The sequence below is a fragment of the Sebastes umbrosus genome, chromosome 15 (assembly GCF_015220745.1).
Source record: "Sebastes umbrosus isolate fSebUmb1 chromosome 15, fSebUmb1.pri, whole genome shotgun sequence".
Classification (NCBI taxonomy): Eukaryota; Metazoa; Chordata; class Actinopteri; order Perciformes; family Sebastidae; genus Sebastes; species Sebastes umbrosus.
In genome coordinates this window covers 13,576,314-13,598,178 of record NC_051283.1, presented here as the reverse complement: position 1 = coordinate 13,598,178, position 21,865 = coordinate 13,576,314, and the positions used below count along the sequence as shown (strand labels likewise).

At 40.3% G+C, this 21,865-nt stretch overlaps 1 protein-coding gene across 3 annotated transcripts in view; it reads left to right on the top strand.

The window, feature by feature from the left end:
- Positions 1–733: 733 nt before the first annotated feature.
- Positions 734–21,865, top strand: part of adgrb2 (adhesion G protein-coupled receptor B2) — a 512,322-nt gene continuing 491,190 nt past the window's right edge. For all 3 annotated transcript variants that reach the window (XM_037795561.1, XM_037795560.1, XM_037795559.1), the window contains exon 1: positions 734–779. The gene's annotated coding sequence lies outside the window, so the exon portion shown is untranslated. The remainder of the gene's footprint in view (positions 780–21,865) is intronic.

Here is a 21,865-nt window from a genome sequence, read left to right as displayed (position 1 = left end):
CAGGAAGACCTGATTTACAGGCATTTCTGGCAGTTTACTAAGAATGGTGCGCTGATCCAAAAAACACCCAGTTAGCCGTAGCAGTCCTGGGGGTAATAATGCCATTTTGATGCGAGAGGTCACAGGAGAGTGTGAAAATGTATTCGAGCTAACATGCCAAAAAAATATGCAAATAACATCTCGGTACAAAAGTGATGCACAGAAAGGGCATTTCAGGGCACACAGCTCAAATGTCAATCCTTGAAGCAGATGGACTACTGTGTTCTGGGCTCTACTTTAAGACACTGCTGCGTGTAATATCCAATAGATGGTAACGGAAGAGGGAATACTTTAGTTTACCAAAACATATTGCGTGCCTCACAAATCAGAGCCAGTGGATGCATTCGGTTGGAAGTCACCAGATAACACTGTCACCCATCAAACCAAAACACCAGCGCGTTGCACAGAGGAACAGAAGCATACTTTTCACCAGCTGCTTTTAATGTAGGTTAAGATTTAAAGAATCCTGGCGAAACAATCAGTTTGCTTAAGTTTGTCACAAAAAGACGCCAGTTTCTCGTCAACAAGTGCCAAATAATGATGCATACTGTACGTATGTGGCCTCTGGTCACCGTACCCATAACAAACTGTACTGTTGAAAGACCCTTTTCAACAGTCAGTCGACTGTCAGTCGGATAAAAACTGGCATCATGGCATCATGCAGACTTAACTCTTTGTCTCTGCTCTCCATTTCAGATTTCAACACCAAGCCCCGACGTCACCTGGTGTGATCATCAAAAGTAAGCTAATTTACATTTGGATTTCATATTGTGTGTGCATACATGTGGTTTATGTGGCCGCCGTGACAGGTGATTTTAAAGTGTAATTTTTAATGTTACTGCCGGTGTACCTCTGTCCATACTCTTGATTAATGATGCTGTTTGTGTGAATATGTGGCTGGCTATGTGATGCTGGTAATGTTTGTCTTGTTGGTGCCTGTAACATTACCTCTGATGATGATGATGTATAGGGCATGATTAAACTGTAATGCATTCAGGCAAGTATAGTTGTAATGGCCTATTTTGGTTATGTGTTTAAGGACTTTTAAGAAGCCTTGATTGGTCTTGGTCGAGCTAGGCCCACTTGATTTTCTCTGTACCCACTCACTGTGATTTCTGCCCACACGCCACTGATCTGAGGCGAGAAATAAGGCATGCAGTTGCCGAATCTGTTGTCATTTTAGATCGACAGCGGTATCAAGGTATACCGTGGTATGAAAGTTGACGGTTATCATATCGCGTACATTTGCTGATCTGCGGTATTGAGAAAAACTCACATAAGTGAGTGTGTGAGGTAGAGATACAGACGGGAGCAGCCTGGCTGCACGGTTGCACACCTACAGTATATGTTAATTATCAATAATCAAAGGACATTATTTTAAAAGCTCACAGCTGATGTTATTTTTCATGTAGTATTTAAGTACATGCTATAGTACTGATAACATGAACTAACATGGTTTAGTTATATAACATGTTAAAGTTACATGCTATTTTTTTTATCAGGTTTAGAATTCTGTTTATTATAATTCAGTTCTCTTTTCTACAAGGGCCATTGTAACTGATAATAATAATAATTATAATATTAATAATAATGTACCGTATTCTGTCAAACTGTGATATTTTCTGGGACAGTTAACCGTAAAAATGTCATACCTTTACAACCTTAGCTTCGAGTTGCCATTTGCAGTGGTTTATGGGTTGAGTAGTTCCTTCAGTCTCAATAGAGAGGTGAAATCCCGCCCCTTCCGGTGGACCATCATGGGACCATATTTCGGAATAACTATGTAGGGTAGTCAACGGCGTGAGACAAATATTTTTGCGCCATGAATCACACATATTTGCCAATTTAAAACATAATTTTGCAAGTCAATAAAGTCATGGAGTCACAATCATGGAGTGATTCAAATGGGATCAAACAAATATTTGTCTCTTGCTGTTGACTACTGTTCATATTTTTTTTTCCAAATAAGGTCCCATGGGATCCACCGAAAAGGGAAAGGACTTCGCCTCTCTATCAATAATTTTCTAGTCTTGTACCTCTACCTTTTTTTCTGTTTTCCTTTTATATATTTTTTTGCTCCGACTCAAATGTGTTATGGTCACGATTCATCTCGTAGTTGGTTGGCTTGGTTCCCTGCTTAAAAGTCTTTATATAAGGATTTTCTGAAACATCAGTGGAGTGAATGAATGGTGATTTCACATCTGGAACCAGGGCCATCCAAAACGTGGGCGGTTGCTGTTCAGCTCTATGGCCTAATTCAACTGTAGTGCTGTATTAAAGGTATAACTATACCTCTGTAGAAACAGTATAAAGTCTTGACAGATCCCTGTCGTTCCATGGTGTATATCATGATACCGCCCTACCCTAACACTATATATATAGAGCTCCTTATGTCTATACGCTGTTGGCAGTGAAATTGCGTGTCCAGAGCTGGATAAATACACCTCTCACAGCCGCCTTATCGTGGTGGTTATAGACCCCTGCTTATTCCTCTCTCTGACAGCTACCTTTAGAGCTAACTAATAGCCCTGCCAGCCACCTTTAATTGGAAATCTATGGCCGCATTTATTTTGGAGCACAGCTGACAAGCGCAAGTCTCTACGTTTATGTATTATCAAACTGAAAACAATCAATTACTGGAAGACAGGAGCTGATATTTCACGGGCAATACCTTTATCAATACATAAGCAGGCGGAGAGGACAGGACTGAAGAAGAGAGAGCGGGAAACAGATGGTAGAGTGCAGCACCAAGAGGCATAGTGTATGCTGCAAGCATGTGAGAGGGCAGGAGACAAGGACTGTGAGGGGCTGCCAGTTGTCTTAGAATAGATCTAAGATATCAGTGGCTGCTGTGGTATGTGCCCTCACCTTGTACAGAGAGATCATTTATATGTGTGTGTGTATGTCACTCATTTAAAATGGGAAAAAAGTAATATGATATCAGATGTCCTTGCATTCCAGCTATTTATTTTTCTAGTTTCACATGTTAGTGCATATTCTAGAAATACACAGCTTTTTTCTTTATGTTCCTATCATAGCTCTTGGGGAAGGCGTGTGGTTGCTAAGCTTCCTCTGAAACCTTGCAAGCATGATGTAGCTCTTATAGTCACAAGTTTCATCATGATACGATATTATATCGATTATTTGGATAACGATAGCATATTTGCTGGTATCACAAAACCTGCCACAATATGATTTTGATTCAGGGGCCTGCGATCAATATCAGACAATATCATATTTCCCATATATTCAACACAAACAGCAAACAGTAACATTTATATAAACTCACAAAAAATAACTAAATTATGATTTGTCAATGTTATGACTGGGCTCTTCCAGATATTTAAATGAAAAATAAAATTTCAATGAGTAAATCTATTCTTTTTAATAAAAATAATAAACCTAGACCACCCGTTGTTCAATATTAAGTGCCACATTTCTCATGTTTAAGTGCAAATGATTTTTAGATGTTAAGAATTGTATCTTTAAGATGATGATATGTATCGATATTTTTTCACGTTGCCTCACTATATTGGATAGGGATGCACCGATCTGATTTTTTCAGTTCCAATACCGATAGCGATACCTGGGCTTTGGGTATTTTCCGATACTGAGTACCGATCTAATACCAGTGTTTAGTTAATGAGCCGTATGCCTCACTGCATAGACGTGACTGGGATCGTTCTTTTATGTGTAAGGCAACATCAGGCTTGACTTACATATTGCTTTCTTAACTTTGTTAAACTAAATGTGACCAATAAATACATAGATATAAATGTATTTAATTGTTTTTTATTATTAAAATGATAAATTGTACACCAGCAACCTCATACAAAATCTTCAAAATTAACAGGAATTATAATTCAAGTGTAAACCTTTTTAATGCAGCAACAAATTGGTCAAAACTTAAACAAGAATTAAAATGACAGTATATAATGTATATAAACATAAAATGCAATTGAATAGATCGGCACCACATATCTAATCCAGCTATTTGAGTCAGTATCGGCCCGATATCTGATCTAGTATAGTCATCGATGCATCACTGATTCAAATGAAAAACTCTATTCTTTTTAATAAAAATAATAAAAATAGACATTCAGTTGTTCACTATAAAGTGTCACATTTCTCCTGTTTCAGTATACATTTTTTTAATCAATTAATAATTTCAAAATAAAGGCGTATCTTAAAGATGATATACTGTATATTGATATTTTCACTTTGCATCGATATATTGATTGTTGATCATTGAATCGATGTATTGATCCAAATCGATGTATCGTTACACCCTTAGTAGTTGTACAAGACAACCAAGTAAATTACATTAGATTATTTATGATAGAAATAAAACAAATTGGAACAGTACGGGTGGTGTCGATGAAGGAGTACTTGAGTTCATCTGAAAGGGCTGTGGTGGTACATCCGAAAAAAAAGGTTGGGTAACACTGTGAAAAACCAAATAAAGGCTATCCAGAAGGAATCGCTGTAAAATGTTTTATTTTAAAATTGCCAAGAAGGAGGGTGCGCGTGCGTGTCGATGCTCTAAATTCATCTTCACCCGCTCATGACGATACACAAGGTCACCTGTGCCTCAGTGCTGTCATGGGAAAAAGATCAGTAGGCGTTTTGGCCTAACTCTGTGATTTTATGCGGTGAGGATGGGGCTTTGACCTACTACATGTACGGCGTGTGTGCTTGTGAAGCCGTGGATTCATTTGCATGTGAGCGAGTGTGTGTCTCTAGGACTTTGTGATTTAAAGCTGTGCATTCAGGGGCCAATTAATCAGAAGGTGGTGTCACTACGAGAAGGGCTTCTGAACGGGTTGTCCTCTCCATGGGAAACAGGATGCAGAACAAAGACTTTACCTTAATTAAGAACAAGTTAAAGGGCTCCTTCCAGCTCTCCCTCTTGCTTCTTCTTTCCATCTTCAGATTCATATTGTGTTGCCATGCGGCAACCAGATTAATAAATGCATGGACACACACACACATAAATGCCTTCTTTTTTTTTTTCCTCTTTTCAGAGAATCAGTCTGGCATTGTTCGTTCAAATACAAGGTTTTCTGCAAATTACAACATTGCACTTTAGCTGCCCCTGAAAACTACAAAAACAAATAATCTTGCACTCGAGTACCTTTTTTATCCTTCATCCTCGATTTAACTGCAAAGCACAGGCCACAGCTTCCTTCAGAAGGCCAAGCATTTCAGCAGCTCACGCGCTGAAGGAGCAAAGTCCTCAACAATATAGGTTTTCACTTTTCTTTTTTTTTTCACTTTGACATGTAATTCGTCAAGGAGGTCATGCTCGTTTGTCAGGCTGCATGAGACTTTTTTTGTGCGGGGATTGACAGTGAGTGATGCATTAGCATAGTAATTGATAATTACTCAAAGATCAGTGGGGCCATTGTTTCTTAGACGGCTCAACACGTTTTCCCTCAGGTTTAGGTCAGCTCTAAAAGGAGAAATATAATTGAGTGCCTTGTGGCTTAATTAACGAGCTTGCACTAATTACAGGAAAATGAAAGGGGCACACACACATGTACGTACACGCACACACACACACACACACACACACACAATATAGCCTTTTTCATGTAGTGCCCCTTAAGTCAGCTTTGATTATAGGCAACTAGTGATCAAACAATGTATGCAGAAAGATGTGGACATTAGAAGAGTGTTTGTCTGTAGATATAATTAATATGGAAGAAAGTTACAGTGGCTGCTGTTGCCCCCGCGACCCGATCCCGGATAAGCGGTTGAAGATGGATGGATGGTTACAGTGGCTGCCGCACTGTTTTCATGGGAGCTGTAGTTTTTTTTTTCATTCTAACAGGTTAAAATGTGTTAAAATCACGAAAGATTCAACCTTGTAATAGCAGCTGCTACTGTCGGTGATCATTTACCGTAGAGCACTGTAAACCTCAACAACAATGCTTTCAGAAGGACAGATGGCATCTCTGAATGGTCTCTGGGGACTTGTGATGAGCATTTCTTTGCCATTTTTTGACAGGTGAAAGTGAACGTAGGTTTCCTTTAATCATGACCCAAGCAACCGCTATAACTGCCTGTGTTCACATTTTTTTTTTTTTTTTGATTATTTGCAATGGGAGCTCCACGTATTTACACTATGCTACAAACGCCAGCAGCATGACGAGGTGCTGAGGATTTATTCTGCGCTGAGCGCTGCACGTTTTTTTTCTGGACGCCGAGAGTTGAAAAATGTTTCATTTCGATAAAACTCTGCCCTTCTGTGTTCTGCATTTCACAATAAACAAGTATTTAATTTGTTTTAAAACTGTGATCTGTGTGCTTTAAAAAGCAACAATACTGTGTATTGTTACTAACATGGAAGAGGGAACACAACGTCTCCGTCCTTGCGTCCGTTCGCGTGTCACACTTTTGTTTCCGGAGCAGAACTCTGAAACTATTTATCTTAGGAACTCCAAATTCGGTATGATGGTTGACAGTGTGATCTGGTTGTGCCTTTTGGGGGTTAGAAGTTCAGAGTGCCTAACATTTTTTAAATATTTCCAAAGGGGCAAAAACTTTTGCATTACTTTAGCAGGGGTCAAGCAGTGAGCGGGGGTATGTGAGCCATTTACAAAGCACTTAATCAGGATAAATTAAGGCAATAAGATTGCATATCACACCGTTGAGCCAATAATGATCAACGCAGGGGAAATTCCTTCACCATGACAGACATATTAGGTTATAAAACCGCAAACTCCTCAAAGGGAGGAGGTTAAGCTTTGGTTGAACTTTGACCTGAGACTGCTGTTCACTTCTGGTTTCCTACTGACTTTCACCGTTCGTTTCTTTTAACCATTGTTGCGATTGCTCCCCAATCGTAACCTAGTAGTTCTTTTAACCATGACAACAAAGGTTCCATAATATTTAGTTAGTTATTTTAACCCAAACCATGATCTTTCCTTCAAGTCATTTTTGTGTGTAAACTTTAGCAAACCTTTACCACGTAATGATTTGTAAAAGTTTTCGATGTCAACCTTGGTGGGTAATTTGAGTCACTGTATTTTGCCATTATATTCGAAGGACTTGTTGCACTATACCATGCATCTGCACGTCTATAGTACTAAGAGGAATGATCAAACGGACTTGTACTAATTTCTTGGAGATATGTTTAGTTCATTCTAGGTTTTCCTCCAGTCTACCCTTGTCTGTATCCAATAGGTGACATTAACTCTTCTCTTTATTCATCTGCTTGCCTGTGGTGCTTTGAGTAATTCAATTTTTTGTGACTCAGACCATTTCCCTCCCTCTTCGTCTCCATCTCCATCTCCATCTCTTTGGTCCTCACATCTATCTCTCCATCCTTAAAAGTAATACCCATCCTCTGATTCTGATCCCCCCGCCCCCCGGGGGGTTCTTTCCACTTCCAATCAGGGCCACCAGTGCTTCTTGTCTGTCATCTAATCTGGCAGAGGTGCTATCAAGCTAATGACAGACGCAATTTCTTCTGCCTCTAATGACGAGTAAATAATACCATCACATCAAACCGCGCGCCAGATGAAAGCGAAGCCACGGCGCAGATAAAAGAGGAGAGGGAGCCGATGCAGCTGTTTGTCAACTAAGGACAGGGGTGTCTGTCTATCTTTCTTATCCCTGCCTTTTCCCCGCGACAGGTTTGTTCTTCATGTGCCCGCCTATTGCCTCTGATGTCAGATGGAATGAAACCCGTGTGTTCGTCATCGGGATCCAGGAGACCATCGGAGCGCTCACCGGGGCCTCCCATGCGCGCAATTTCCATTTCAAAGCCATCTCCTTTTACCGTTATAATTCCATCTAAGGCAATTGTTAAATGAACATCCCTAACTGCTGACTAGGACAAAGATATTTTGAAAAAAGAGAGGGAGATGTATGCATCGGTAATGAAGTGGAGAGAAGGTAGGGCGAGTGCGATCAAAGGTATGGTAATGCCTATGGTAAAAAGGATGGGAACTTGCAGGGCCTCTGGAATAAGGGGATGCAGGGGAGAGACTGAAAAGGACGTCTTCAGGGGAAGGGTGAGGGGGGGACGGAGAAGGAGGAGATATTTATACAGTCAGGTTGCACCAGGGCTATAGATAGGCTGCTTCAGAAGTCACCTGAGAGATACAGTCCCCCTACGGAGAGACACCTGAGAGCTTTTCAGCTATTTTATTCCCCTTTGCTACAACCTCTTTGAGCGTGCCATGCAGTGCCGCTCGCTCATCTCAGATAAATCATTGATATTCCGCTCGGGGAAAGCAGATAAAAGTGAAACAGCGTTGTTAGGGAAGAGTTCTGACGCCGTCAAAGTGGTGACCGCGCTTTAAAAACTGTGGACCTTAATGAGAAATCCAGGCGCTTTCCAAAGTTTGACGAGGACTACCAACTGATTTAGGAAGAGACTGTTAACATTTATAGTCTCACTCCTCCTCACCTCTTGTCTTATAATACCAATAAAGTTTGGGCGCCTCCTCGTCTCACTTACTTTCTCCTTCCATTTCTTCCTCATTGTATAAGCTTTTACCTCTCCTGCTATTATTTTCTCAATTTCCATCATTTATTTATTGCAGGTGGAGGAAGATGGAGTAAGGCCACGGAGCGAAATATTGAGCGTCATGAAACATTGACAACTGTCTCTGGAGTAAAAACATTTATTTTGTTGATGCAATGTCACAGAGCTTGTTTCAAAGTTCTCAGAGAAGAAGAAAGTTTTGCACATGCCGAGATTACAGCCATCTTTTAACCCGTGTTTCTTCTGTAGAGTCTAAGAAAGTCTTAAGAAACAAAAATATAAAAATATATAGTAGGGCTGTCAATCGATTAAAATATTTAATCACAATTAATTGCATGATGATTAATTGTGAATAATCAAAAATGAATCACATTTTTTATCCTTTCAAAATGTACCTTAAAGGGAGATTTGTCAAGTGTTTTATTCTCTTATCAACATGTGAGTGGACAAATATGCTCGCTTTATGCAAATGTTTGTATATATTTATTATTGGAAATCAATTAACTACACAAAACAATGACATATATTGTCCAGAAACTCTCACAGGTACTGCATTTAGCATAAAAAAATATGCTCAAATCATAACATGGCAAACTCAAGCCCAACAGACAGCAACAGCTTTCATGACTTGCCCCAAAACTGCATGTGAAAAACTGCAACTCAAAAAGTTGGCATGTCTGTAAAGGGGAGACTCATGGGTACCCATAGAACCAATTTACATCACATATCTTGAGGTCAGAGGTCAAGGGACCACTTTGAAAATGGCCATGCTAGTTTTTCCTCACCAAAATTTAGCCCAAGTTTCCTTCACTTTCTTTATTATAGCTTTAAAACTGAGCCCACTACAACCTCCGGAACATCAACTCCGTTAATCGTTAAAGAAAGTTGTGGTGTTAAAACGATTTTACGTTAACGCGTTATTATTGTGTTAGCTTTGACAGCCCTGCTATATAGTTCCGATTTTGAGAAGTGTCATCATAAATGAAAATAACCGATCACACATCAGCGCTCTTCGGCAATATCCACCAGCTCCGCGTGCATGTCTTTATAACCTCTGACGCGACAATTGCGAGGCCTTTCATCTCTCTCAGCTGGAGTTATTCTGAGTCAACAAACACAATCTGTTTCACCTCTCCTTCATCTCCATCGTTCTTCTTTCATTTTTCCCCCACATCTACAATTAATGCATTTATTTCGAAGCTTCCTCTTGTTCTTCAAAGACCCTCGCCGGGGACACAGCTGTCGCTCCAACCATCAAAGTCCTCCTGCACTCCTCCGTCTGCCCTCCGACTCACTTTTTTACACTCTCCTTCCTTTCTACCCACTTGGAGCTTTGCGTTTTTACTTTTGCAAGTCCCTCGCTGTGTGTTTCCCTTAATTTCTATCCATCCTAAAAGATGAAATTTGCAAATAGATATAACACAAAATTCAGATGCAAAATATGCAAGGCCGGATCCTCTACTTCCTCGCTCTCCATTTTGTCTCGGTGTCTGCAATCGTCCTTTCATCTTCCCCCAGGATGCCGGCTGAGTGATCCAGGTGCACACGGCAACCACTCATTCATCTCCGAGTTATCATTTCAGCCATGATACCTGACTCTCCAGCGACATGCCGCTCTCCAGAGCAAGGCACTCTGGGATATGACTAATGCTTTCTCCAAGCGTTGTGATTTGTCTAATCTGCCCTGCCTTCTGGGACGTGAGTAAGACTTCCTTGAATGTTTTCCTGAGCTCGCCCACAGCTGGTTTCCACCTGGTTGGCTGGCTGATATCTCCCACCCTGCTTTATATACAGTTTCCCCTACTTCCTCCTCTCCGTGTTTGTACACGGTTTCCCTCTGAATCTCTCTCGCTTCATCGCTCGAAAACCCAGATGCAGAGGCGCCCGTGTACACAGATGCAGAGATACGGAGTGAAAAAGGTAGTTTGAGGAAAGTAGAGAGGAACATAATTCATTGCACCTGGTAGGAGCGGCACATCATTATCACTAACAACCAAAGCTGTTGTTCGCTCCGCATTTGTATATCCTGGAAGTTGTATAATAGTCCTTCCTTTTATGCTTGTTATTTCCAAATAAAGAATACATTAAACTTCCAGGTACAAATGTTTGTCTCTGAGGAGATCGCTCCTCTAATTTGCCCAAATATAGCTGCTTAAACATGTTTTCCTTCAGGCTTATTTAGTTAATCAGGGAAAAAGAAATGCTATTGTCAAGAGGGATTTCTTTACTTGGAGTGTTTGAAAGTTTAAAATCCATGAACACACACACATTCAGCTATACACACTCACACAAAAAAACAGGAAAACCTTTATAAAGTAATGTAAACTACTACAATAATCTTGAAATACATACTGCTGTTCAGTTTCTGGTAACTGAGACCTGACCCGGGACCTCACTTGTTATGTTTAATTGGGGAATTAATTAACACTGATCCTTGCAGCTCTACCAGATACCAACAGACCAGAATATATATACTGAGTGTCATTTGTTGCCGACGAGGATGCTGGCCTTATCTGAACCCTGGCGAGTCTGACTCGTCCCCCGCAGCAGTTTGTTTCAGTTCATTTAGTTTAACAAATAGTCAAAGACAGAATCTAAACCAAAATACTTAAGGGATGGCGGCTATTATTCAGTATCCATTATGGAGTCACTTCCAGCATACCAAATATCCTGCGTTTGTGCTTCCTTCCTTATCGTATTAGATGAGACCCGCCTTTTTGATGATCTTCAACTAAACCAGTAAGATGGCTACAATCACTTGACCTTGACCGCATTCGTGTTTGTGTTCTGTGTCTGAGGAACCATTAAAGGACTAGTGTGTAACATTTAGGGGGATTTATTGGCAGAAATGGAATCTACTATTTATAAGTAGGTTTTCTTTAGTGTATAATCACTTGATAATTAGAATTGTTGTGTTTTTGTGACCTGAGAAGGCCTGTTAAATCTTTTTATTTATTTTTTTTTGGGACATATTTGGTTGCCTGCCGCCTGAACACAGCTACTGTACTCGTCTTTTGTTGGATTACGATGTGTATGAATTTGAGGCTGTTTGCACTGTCATCTATTTGCAGCCGTTTGTTTGCTTGTGCATACAGGAAAGGTCAGAGCAAATGACCCGTGGCGTCCCTACAGGGAATTGGGTCATCATATGCAGGCACACACTCACACTCACAGCCTCTGTATCCACCCATACCTGTGTGAAATCATGTATATAAATCTCCTGAAATGCCTTCACCTTGACCGGGATAACCGCATCTGAATTCACTCCACTCAGTCCAGCTTTTGAGGGTACAAGCCTCTTTACTGCTGTAACACCATATATCCACGGCGCTAAAAGCTTTAGGTCGTCTTGTCGCTGAAACACAGGGATGTGAGAGACACCGTTGGGACTTTGAGAGAAATGTATCCCCGTAACTGTTTGAAGTCATGAAATATTGAGTGTGATGGTATCAAACTGCAAAGAAATACAGGTCTCAGGACAGAACAGCAACAATCCATAAAGAGATGGGGATGATTCAGTTTTGATAATATCTCCAAGCAAGTGAGGAATAGGCAATAACGTTCAACCCCAGTGACAGATAGGGATGATATCTGTATCTTGCATCAAGCCTCCTCTCGGGTGCAATCCTGAAGCCGGCACATAATATATATATATTTTTTTTTACCCCCTTATTTAATCATCCCACAGCCAAATGGTTAAATACAAGTTGAGTTATGAATGTAAATATCAGCCAGAAGCGCTGCATAATGAACCTTACACAATGTTGCTTAACCTGAATGCAACATGGGTATTTTCACCGTAACCTGCGGGGTATGATTTCAGTTATGCGCTCATGTTGAATGATTACCCATTGTAGCCTGACCACTCCTATTCATACTAGCTTGCAGGTGTAGGAGCATTTCATCCATCAAACTTTTCTTTTTCTATTTTTCTTCTTTTTTTTCCCCCATTAATCCCTATTATTGCTTTGGGAGCTGGAGCTGGGATTGCATTGATTTGAATCATAACCGATTTGTACATTTCTTCTGGTTATAGTGAGAGCTCGTAGTAAGCTGATACGCAGTGATATATTAAGTAAAGTTATTGTTAGCTGGGAGATAAAGATTTTTATTTCCAAGATGACTATGGCAAGAGGGAATGTTGTGAAAATCATTAATTTAATGTCTGTAGGCCACATGATATTATTATTCTTTATAAAAAAAATAATTTAATCAGATTTTCATCTGTCTGTTTCTTTTCCCTATAATATTTTTTAAAGTATATTGTTTTTGTAATGAAATGAAGTGATGAGATAAACTACAGTAGTACAGTGAAATATACATTTTAAAATAACAAATGAAGGATATGGGGTAACACTTTATAATAACCCTCATTTATAAATGGTAAATTGATAGCTAATTATTATAATTGTGTATATATATAATTATAATGTATTTTATTTTAACAGCTTATTGTTGCACACATTGTAACATTTTATATACCACACAAACTGATTTGTAAACCTAAAGAGAGTGTTTGTAAAACATCTATAAACATTACATAGATAGATAGATTAAATATTTGTAACACTTTGTTAATGGTTAATAATTGGTTTGTAAACCATCTATAAACATTGTTTGGATGACTATTATAAAGTTGCAACTGATGATTATAATACCTTGTTATATAGTTAATAAATACTTTATAAAGCATCTGTAAACATTATTTCGATAGATAGTTAATGCTTTGTCAATGGTTAATAATTGGTTTCTGGTCCATCTATCTATGTGAAGTTTATAGATGTTTTACAAACAATTTCTTAAATGTTTACAAATCATTTGGTCATCATCAACAAATACTTAATGTAGTATATACGATGTTATAATGTGTGCAAAAATAAACTATTGTTATAACTTTACAAGTATACAATATATCATTTTTGTGAGACAATATATACATTTAAACTAATTAGTTCAAACTACACAAACTAATGATAAAATAACAGAAATTATAGCATTACTAATAATATGTAAACATTATTTCTAATTTCATTGTTTGTTAACAGCAAAATAACTATAAGCTAAGTTTAATTAACTATCAATTTACCATTTCTAAATGAAGTTTATTACAAAGTGTTACCAAATATGGTTGCATCCGAAATTCCACTGACATGCTATTTAGTACGCTAAAACAGTGTGAGATTTTTTAGCATGTCCGAAACCTTCATATAAAAACAATATTATGTGAATTGCATACTATTTCTGGTGAAATATTACAGTATGCAATGCTGTACACTACGCCGGCATAAATATCCCACAATGCAATGCGGTAGTGATGACAATGTTCATAACAGACAATGGCAGACAGCTCTGTAACGTCAGTAACGCTTCAATTTAAGTCTATGAGATTCCACTTTGCTATAGGCGTAATATAGTTTTTAAATAAGTTCAGACTTGGATTTTTACAAGTCATCGTTTGGTCACATGAGGTTGGCACGGGTTACCATGGTTATGCGTCTCCAACCGGCAGGTAGGCTCTCAGGGAAGCGACGTGGTAATAACAGCTCAGTGTGTCCGAAAAGATACAAACTACTGTTTATTCACACAAAAGTATGTTGAACAATACGTATTGAGTATGTAGTGCATACTATGTGATTTTGGACGCAGCTTATGTGTGTCGTTACGTGTGTTTCTGCTGTACGTGTGTGCATGTTCTGGATTCTGTCAATACAAACAGCATATACCCAGGTGCATGTCTTTGTCCGTCTGTGTGTGTGTGTGTGTGTGTGTGTGCGTGCGTGCGTGCGTGCGTGCGTGCGTGCGTGCGTGCGTGCGTGCGTGCGGGTGTGTGTGTGTGTGTGTGTGTGTGTGTGTGTGTGTGTGTGTGTGTGTGTGTGTGTGTGTGTGTGTGTGTGTGTGTATCCGTTGGCCTTTTCTTAGTGACCTGTAAGTGCTGAAAAGTAAGTGAACCCTCCATTGATAGGTCCCACTGCAACATTGTTCTTTGCTCTGCCATGAGGCACCTTGTATCTCACTTACTCTCTCACCAGGCCCCCGCAAAACACAAGCACACACCCTGGTACCTCTCTGTGTCCCCGTACTGAACCCTGTAATCCCCTGTCCATAACTTCTAAACCGAACACAACAACACAAACTTATACCCTCAATGCTGCGCCGACTGGTTAAAGCCACAGGGAGCCCCCCTGACCTCATGCCATCTCGCTCCATCTCCCCACGTCTGAACTGCAGCGGGAGGACACGGAGTCACTTGTTCCCCGAGGCCGCCACTCTTGCACCCCAGCAACACTCACACAATCAGGCACGCACACAAAACACGTCAATAACTCTTGCTTCTGCTCAGTATGGTGGAACGCCAAAATGCCATTCAGTCTCTCATGGCTGCCTCTTCCTGATGAGTGAGAAGGTCATCTTCTAACTTTTTTTTTTTTGCAATATAGTCAGTGTGAGAAACAGCATTCATTTTTAACTACTAACAATAACTTCCAATATTTTTTTAAGCCAGAATTAAAACACTAAAAGTGCTTACGAGCCTCTTGTAGGGTCTCCTATGGTGTGAGATTTCCAAGGTATTTAGCTCGGGAGAGCACTATCGAAGATAAAAAATAAAAAGTTCATGTTTTGCACCTGCGTTTGTCTGATAATTTTGTTGCTTCAAACAAAAACCTTTCCCGTGGTGGTGGGTTAAATGTCGCAGCTGAGGTTGTGTTTATGTAGATCATAGCGGGCGGTGCAATTTTGGTGCTCACTTCGGCACAACATAGCATTTGCAAATTATGTCTGCCTGTTCAGACCACCTGTTATCTCTGTATCTCTTTAGTAAGCAGAGGAACACATCATTTTTGATATATTTTTTACATGCTGCTAAATGGAGTAGATTGCTGCCAAACCAAATTGGGTTGTGTTTAACATGCAATGGCAATAAAGCATTTTATCTTATATATATATCGTGCTCAGGTGCAGCATTTCTATTTTCAAATTCACATCTGTGAGATGGTATTTTCTTGTCAGTGCCCGGCATGCTGTCTTTATCTGCTCTTCATTCATATCTGTCAGCTTCAGAATGGGTGCAAATGTTTTCACATACGTTTGCAGTGGTCTGGAACCTTGCACTCGAGTCGCTAGTAATGCTCCAATCCATTGCAACAAAAAAAATAAGTTGTTTCTGAATGCATTTTCTTCAGTTGCATCTTCTTGTGTCATCTCATCAGGCATGCGTTTGCTTTTCCACTTTCGTCTCTCTTCACTCCCTAAATTGAGTAGGGATTGCCGTTGCTTGTGCGACTAGGGAGGCCTCGGCAAGCAGGGAGTCCAATTCATTACGAATAGCCTGTATTTCATCTTGTAGTGTCTTGATGTTTGCAGCCTCAATATCCAGAGAAATATATCCTGCCTGAAGAATCTGGTTTCGGTTCTCAATGTAGGAACTCAGTGAGAAAGACGACTGCATCAAAGGCCTTGGAATATTTTTTCAGACAATTTGCCGCAGACTTGGCTTCCCTTGTGGCGAACCATGTGGCTAAGATGATAGACTGTATATGAAAAGTGGACCTAGTCACTGTTACGTCACCCATTGGTTTGTGGACTGCCGTTTTGAAGCCTCGAGTTAGGCATTTTGGCCATAGCTATTTTGGTTTTTGGACATCTTCATCTTGTTTTTTTTGCAACCAGAAGTGACACGAGAGGGTGGAGCTAAGTACAACCGAATGCTGAAGAGAAGAAGACATTTTTATGCGACCAAAATGTTAATATTAATTATTATACGTTAATATACAACAAAATGTACAACTCCCAGACCGGACAACTCCGTGGTAGCGACCTGTCAATCACAAGGTAGCCACGCCCTAAAGCGATGCTATGGTCTATTTGACTCTAAATGGGACCATAATTTACTAAATGAACATCATGCTGTATTGAAGAAGACTTGAAACTAGTGATTGAGACTATAAACTCATGTTTAGAATGTTTACTGAGGTAAAAAAGCAAATGACTTCTATACAATCTGGCTTTTTTTTTTTTTTTTTGCAACCAGAGGTGTCGCCCCCTGCTGGCTATTAGAAATAATGCAAGTTTAAGCGCTTCTAGTGCTGATGATCGAGAGTAAGTGAGTTGCCGTAACCTTTGCAGCAGCAATGCAGGACGCCCCATCAGGTGTCAGAGAGACGATAAAGAGAGCATCCTGTTTTTTTTCTTCAAGATTGCCCATCGCTCTGGACTAGCACTGAAGAATTTGTAGAGACGCATGACTCAGCTGCATGTACACCCACCAGATTGAGCGTATAGGAAGCACAGGGGGAGTATATAGCAAGTGGATTGGCCCATTTCACCTCTCCTGACATATTGGCTCCATTATCATCACCATGTCCTCTATAGTCTTCTAATGGTGTGCCACTGTCTTGCAATGCTACTTGAATCATTTCTGAATTTTCCCTGCCCGTCTTTTTGTGAAAGTCTTTGAACTGAATAAATTGAATCTCCTTGACACCACCGTCTTTGTCTTGATGTACATATCTTACTCAGTGTGAGATTCGTCTGGTGTTGAGTCACATATCACTGAGTAATAGATTGCATCTTCTCTTCCTGCCAGAATAGTGTTTAGTACTATTTTGCCACAGAGCTCTATGAACTTGTTCTGCATCTCACCACTTAGATAATGAGTTAACCGTGACCCTGTCTTCTTTTGTCTTATTTTTCGAAGTGCTCGTCTGAAAGGGGATCATAATGTGACAACTCGAGAGTGGCAAGAAAATTGGACATCATCAAAATTCGAGGTTTTGCCTCTGAATGCAAGATTTCTTGAAGCCAGACGAAGGAAGGGTCACATCCAAAAGCTTTTCTAAAGACATTTTATTCTTCTCTCAACAACCTCAACAACATCATAGGGCTTTCATCTGGGAGACCGCTGTTCGTTTCCTGCTGTTCGTTTGTGTCCCATGTTCAAAACGTCAGTCACATTTTCACTGTACAAACATAGTAGTTTTAAGCCCAACCGTGTTGATTTTTTCCTGAACCTAACTAAGTGGTTTTGTTGCCTAAATCTAAGCAAGCTTTTTTGTTTAATTCACAATGTTGAGCATGTGTTTACTATGATGGAAAAAGTGCAGCCAAGAGGTCTGACAAAGCCTCAGTATGTGACAAGTTGAGATAAGAACGTGTTGGTGCACATGTTCCCTCAACATTTCCTGTCAGAGAGTGGTTGCTGGACAAAGGCCATGCAGTGTTCCCCATTAACGAATCCAAATATTGTGGTTGAAAGTCCCAGTAGTGGAGGGTAGAAGCCGAGGAGGGTACAAGCTGTTTGTCAAGGAGGTCATCGGGCACAAGCAGCGGAGACAGAGCAATTCACTGGACCCTTCAATCCAGATCACAGGGCTAGCAGAGTGTAAAGAAGAGTCAGAGCGAGACAGATACTTCTTTACAGTAAATAAAAGAAGCAGAAAAAAAGGTATTGTTGGTGTAAATGGGCATCAAGTGGGCAACCCCCGGGTCTGAAAAATGAAGCCAATGCCTTAGTCTTGCATTATTTCTAATAGCCAGCAGGGGGAGACTCCTCTGGTTGCAAAAAGAAGTCTGATTGTATAGAAGTCTATGAGAAAATGACCCTACTTCTCACTTGATTTATTACCTCAGTAAGCATTGTAAACATGAGTTTATGGTCTCAATTGCTAGTTTTAAGTCTTCTTCAATACAGCATGATGTTCATTTAGTAAATTATGGTCCCATTTAGAGTCAAATAAATGGGAGTTGTTCGGTCTGGGAGTTGTCTGTGTTTCCGTCTTACAACTTAAACCCTTTCACAGTGTGTTTTAATTTCATGAAAGATAATCATGACCTTTTTGGTCACCTAAAAATGTCTTATTCAGTGTTCGGTTGTACTTAGCGCCACCCTCTTGTGTCACTTGCAAAAAAACAAGATGGTGACAGCCAAAAAACCAAGATGTGACGACCAAATACCAAGATGCTGACGGCCAAATTGCAGAGGCTTCGCAATGGCAGTCCACAAACCAATGACTGATGTCACGGTGACTACGTCAACTTCTTATATACAGTCTATGCTAGAATCTATGCAAGAAAGGGTGCTACATGTTAGACCACTAGGATAAAGCCGCACAGTGATGTGTAGGGAGCTATTACCCCAGCTTTTCAATCCCAGTCTTGGTATTTACCAGTGATCGCTAGTCCAGTATGAAATGTCAAATGCACATTGAATGGATGTTTATGATATCCTGTCATGAAAGATGAAACGAAGAGAGAGTGCGAGAGACTCAATAAGTCCCCACCTTGCGAGGCAGATCACCTAGAGGTAATTCGTTGTCCTTTTTAATTCAGCAGCACATCCCTTATGGGCCATTACTTTGATGCAAATTCGACACAACAAAGTACTCTTAGTGAAGATTTTTTTTGGCAAGCAACTCCGATGAACAAGGAACAAAGTGTAAAGTGCTGAGCCGTGTTTTTCAGGAGCCTAATTGGGAAGCGCACCGTGACAAAGCTGAGTGAGTGACGTTATCCGGATCTCACTGTTTTTGTTATTGATTCCTGCGGCACAAAATAGTGTGTACAAATTGTTAAATAGGCTGTATAGGTTTTCCCCGGAGAAAACTGTATTGACCGTTGTTAAGCTCCAATTTAGATGCAGGTATATAATAGGGTGTTGCATTAATAGAGAGGAAACAAAATATAATTAACAGGTCACAATAGATGAAACCTTGCTGACTAAAAAAGATCCAACCCAATGAATGTATGTCTTCAAAATAGGTCAACACTAGAGTGATTTATGACTTTTTAGTACAGTCGGAAGCACTTATAATTCCTCTCTGTAGCCTTTTTTATATGCTCAATATTGAAATATAGCCTCTCACCAACAAGCACGGTTGGCATTATTTACATTAGCCCAGGTTGTTTATTCCTGCCCATCCCTCCTCCTCTCCTCCCTCTTTTTCTCTCCATCCTTATTTCATTTGCTCTCCTCGTGGTGATTTACCTCCCAGACCTCTATTTATCCACCACTAACAAATTGGGTTATCATGCTCCACCACTCCCCTATTCCTTTCCCTACCTCCTCTACCCTTTACCTGCCTTCCCTTTCTCCTCTCATCCTCCTCCTCCTCCTCCTCCTCCCCCCCCAGCCTTGGCAGCTGACTTATGAGATGCCGTGTCAAAGTGAGAGATGGTGTCTGCCATAGAGGATATGTGTGCGGTTTAGGCAGTGTTTGTGTTGAGCTTTCTGTATGAGTGTGCATACTGTATATGTGTGGAGGAATCGTGCTCCTGCCTTGTTGTTCCGCATCGCTGCTGCCTCCTCCGGCCGTGACCGTATGACAGGTGGCTTGGTCTATGACAGGTTGAGGACAAGTGTGTGTGTACGTGTGTGTGTGTGTGTATGTGCAGCCTATCGCTCAAATCCAATAATAGACTTCGAGATGTCATATATTTAATATATCAGCAGTAACCTCGTATCATTCGAATACTGGGAGCAAATACCGTATATGGTGTGTTTTGTTTCCTGTTAGTGATGTGTGTATTGTTGTTGTTGTGTGTGTGTGTGTGTGTGCAATGCTGAACCCTGGCTGTCAGACAACCAGTTGTATCCATGCAGGGCTTCACAAGCTAATGTGGGCTTGACATTTACACTTGGGTGACAGAGTGGGTGTGAAAGGCCAATAGCAGCAGCCATTCTGCAAAGTGTACCGGGCTTTAACTACAGATAAAGGCTTTCTCAAGAAACCTTAAAGTCAAGAGGCACTCCAGTACACATTGTGTAGAAACATGAAGCAAAAACCCCCTTTCACATCCTCCCCACTTGTAGGCACTGTTGGTTCTCAGTGCATAACAGTTCCTCGTGGGGCAAAAGATAATACTTTTAGGCAAAACAGTTATCACAAAGTGGGTGACATACGGTCAACAAAGAGTTATCTTTGTCAGAGGGAGGAAAAAAAAGTTGCTTCGAAAACATATTCTGTTAGATGCACTTTGTAGTCCAGCTCAAATATCTGTCTGATGTATAAAAGTGCAAAAAAAAGATGTGGTTGAAAGCTCCAGAAAATGGTAGAAAGAGGACAAAAAGTAAAAAGTGTTCTCTTAAACTGAAAAATAGGTTTTTACAAACAGTTCAAATGGCAGAAAAAAAACATTATTATGGTGTGAAAAATGACATAGACTTCAGTTGCTTGGGGCAGTATCATACCAAATCAGTGTTCTGCTACAGAGCTTTTGTTCAGAGGTACAGACTATTTTTAGTGGGACAAGAACACGGAGAAGAATCAAAGAGTTGTTCTCCAACCTGATTGAGCTTTTTCTTCTGCCAAATGGAAAATGTTGACAGAGGTTTAGAGCTGCAATGGTTTGGCGAAAAGAAAAGAAGAATGGCACCGGCAATCAGCATTTGTGGTGGTAGTATTTTTATTTGTAGAAAAATATTATGTTCATTAAAACCCTGACCATCTGTGGTATGAAGTTAAATGTGTTTTACGCATAACATATTGTGTAGCACTTACAAACATATTGTGACATCTTGACTGCTATGAATGTAACCTCACAGCTCACATAAACCTGTTATAATGTAGGTTAAGATTCCATCAGGCACTTCCCTCTTGCGGGAGGCATACAAAAAAGCCATGTAAACACGTTATACTGTACCTCTGTTTACCATGTAGCAGCTACAGAAGCATATCACATATTATCTGGAACTGATTTTCTGAGTAAATGTTGCTGTGGTGCATGGCAATTGTGCAAAAGTGCTATAAATGGCATACAAAGTGGAACTGGATGTTCCCCAGACAAATCATACTCAGTTTCTGTCTTTTGCCAAAGAACAAAGCTACATACAGCTAGTATCAACTAATTTATTTGCTTAGTACAAAAAGCCCTTACACCCACGTTTGCACAGAAGACAAAGTACTCATCCACCACTGCAGGGTCCTGGGTTCAAGTTGGGGCCAGCTGCCACAGCTGGCAGCATTCGGGAAGGCAGTGAGGGATCATGGACTGTCCTTCTGATAGATAGATTGGTAAAAGGGCATGATATCTCTCCGGCTTCGGTATTTTACAACTTTGACCTTATTTCCCCATGTTTTTGTCTCTAACTGACTAATAGGGACAACAGTTTCTGAAATTGGTCCAGTATTGAGGGAGAGCACTATAGACGGCAGCCACTCACAGGCTGCAATGTAATCCTATTGGGGCAAACTGGCACCGTCATTTCCGTCCACTAAAAGTGCTTGTTTTTGCCATGACAGGCTGGGATTGTTATCATAAGTGTCTGACATTATGGTTAGAGTCTCGCTCAAGGAGAAGTCTCGTTCTGAAATCTCACAGTAAACGTGTTGCCGG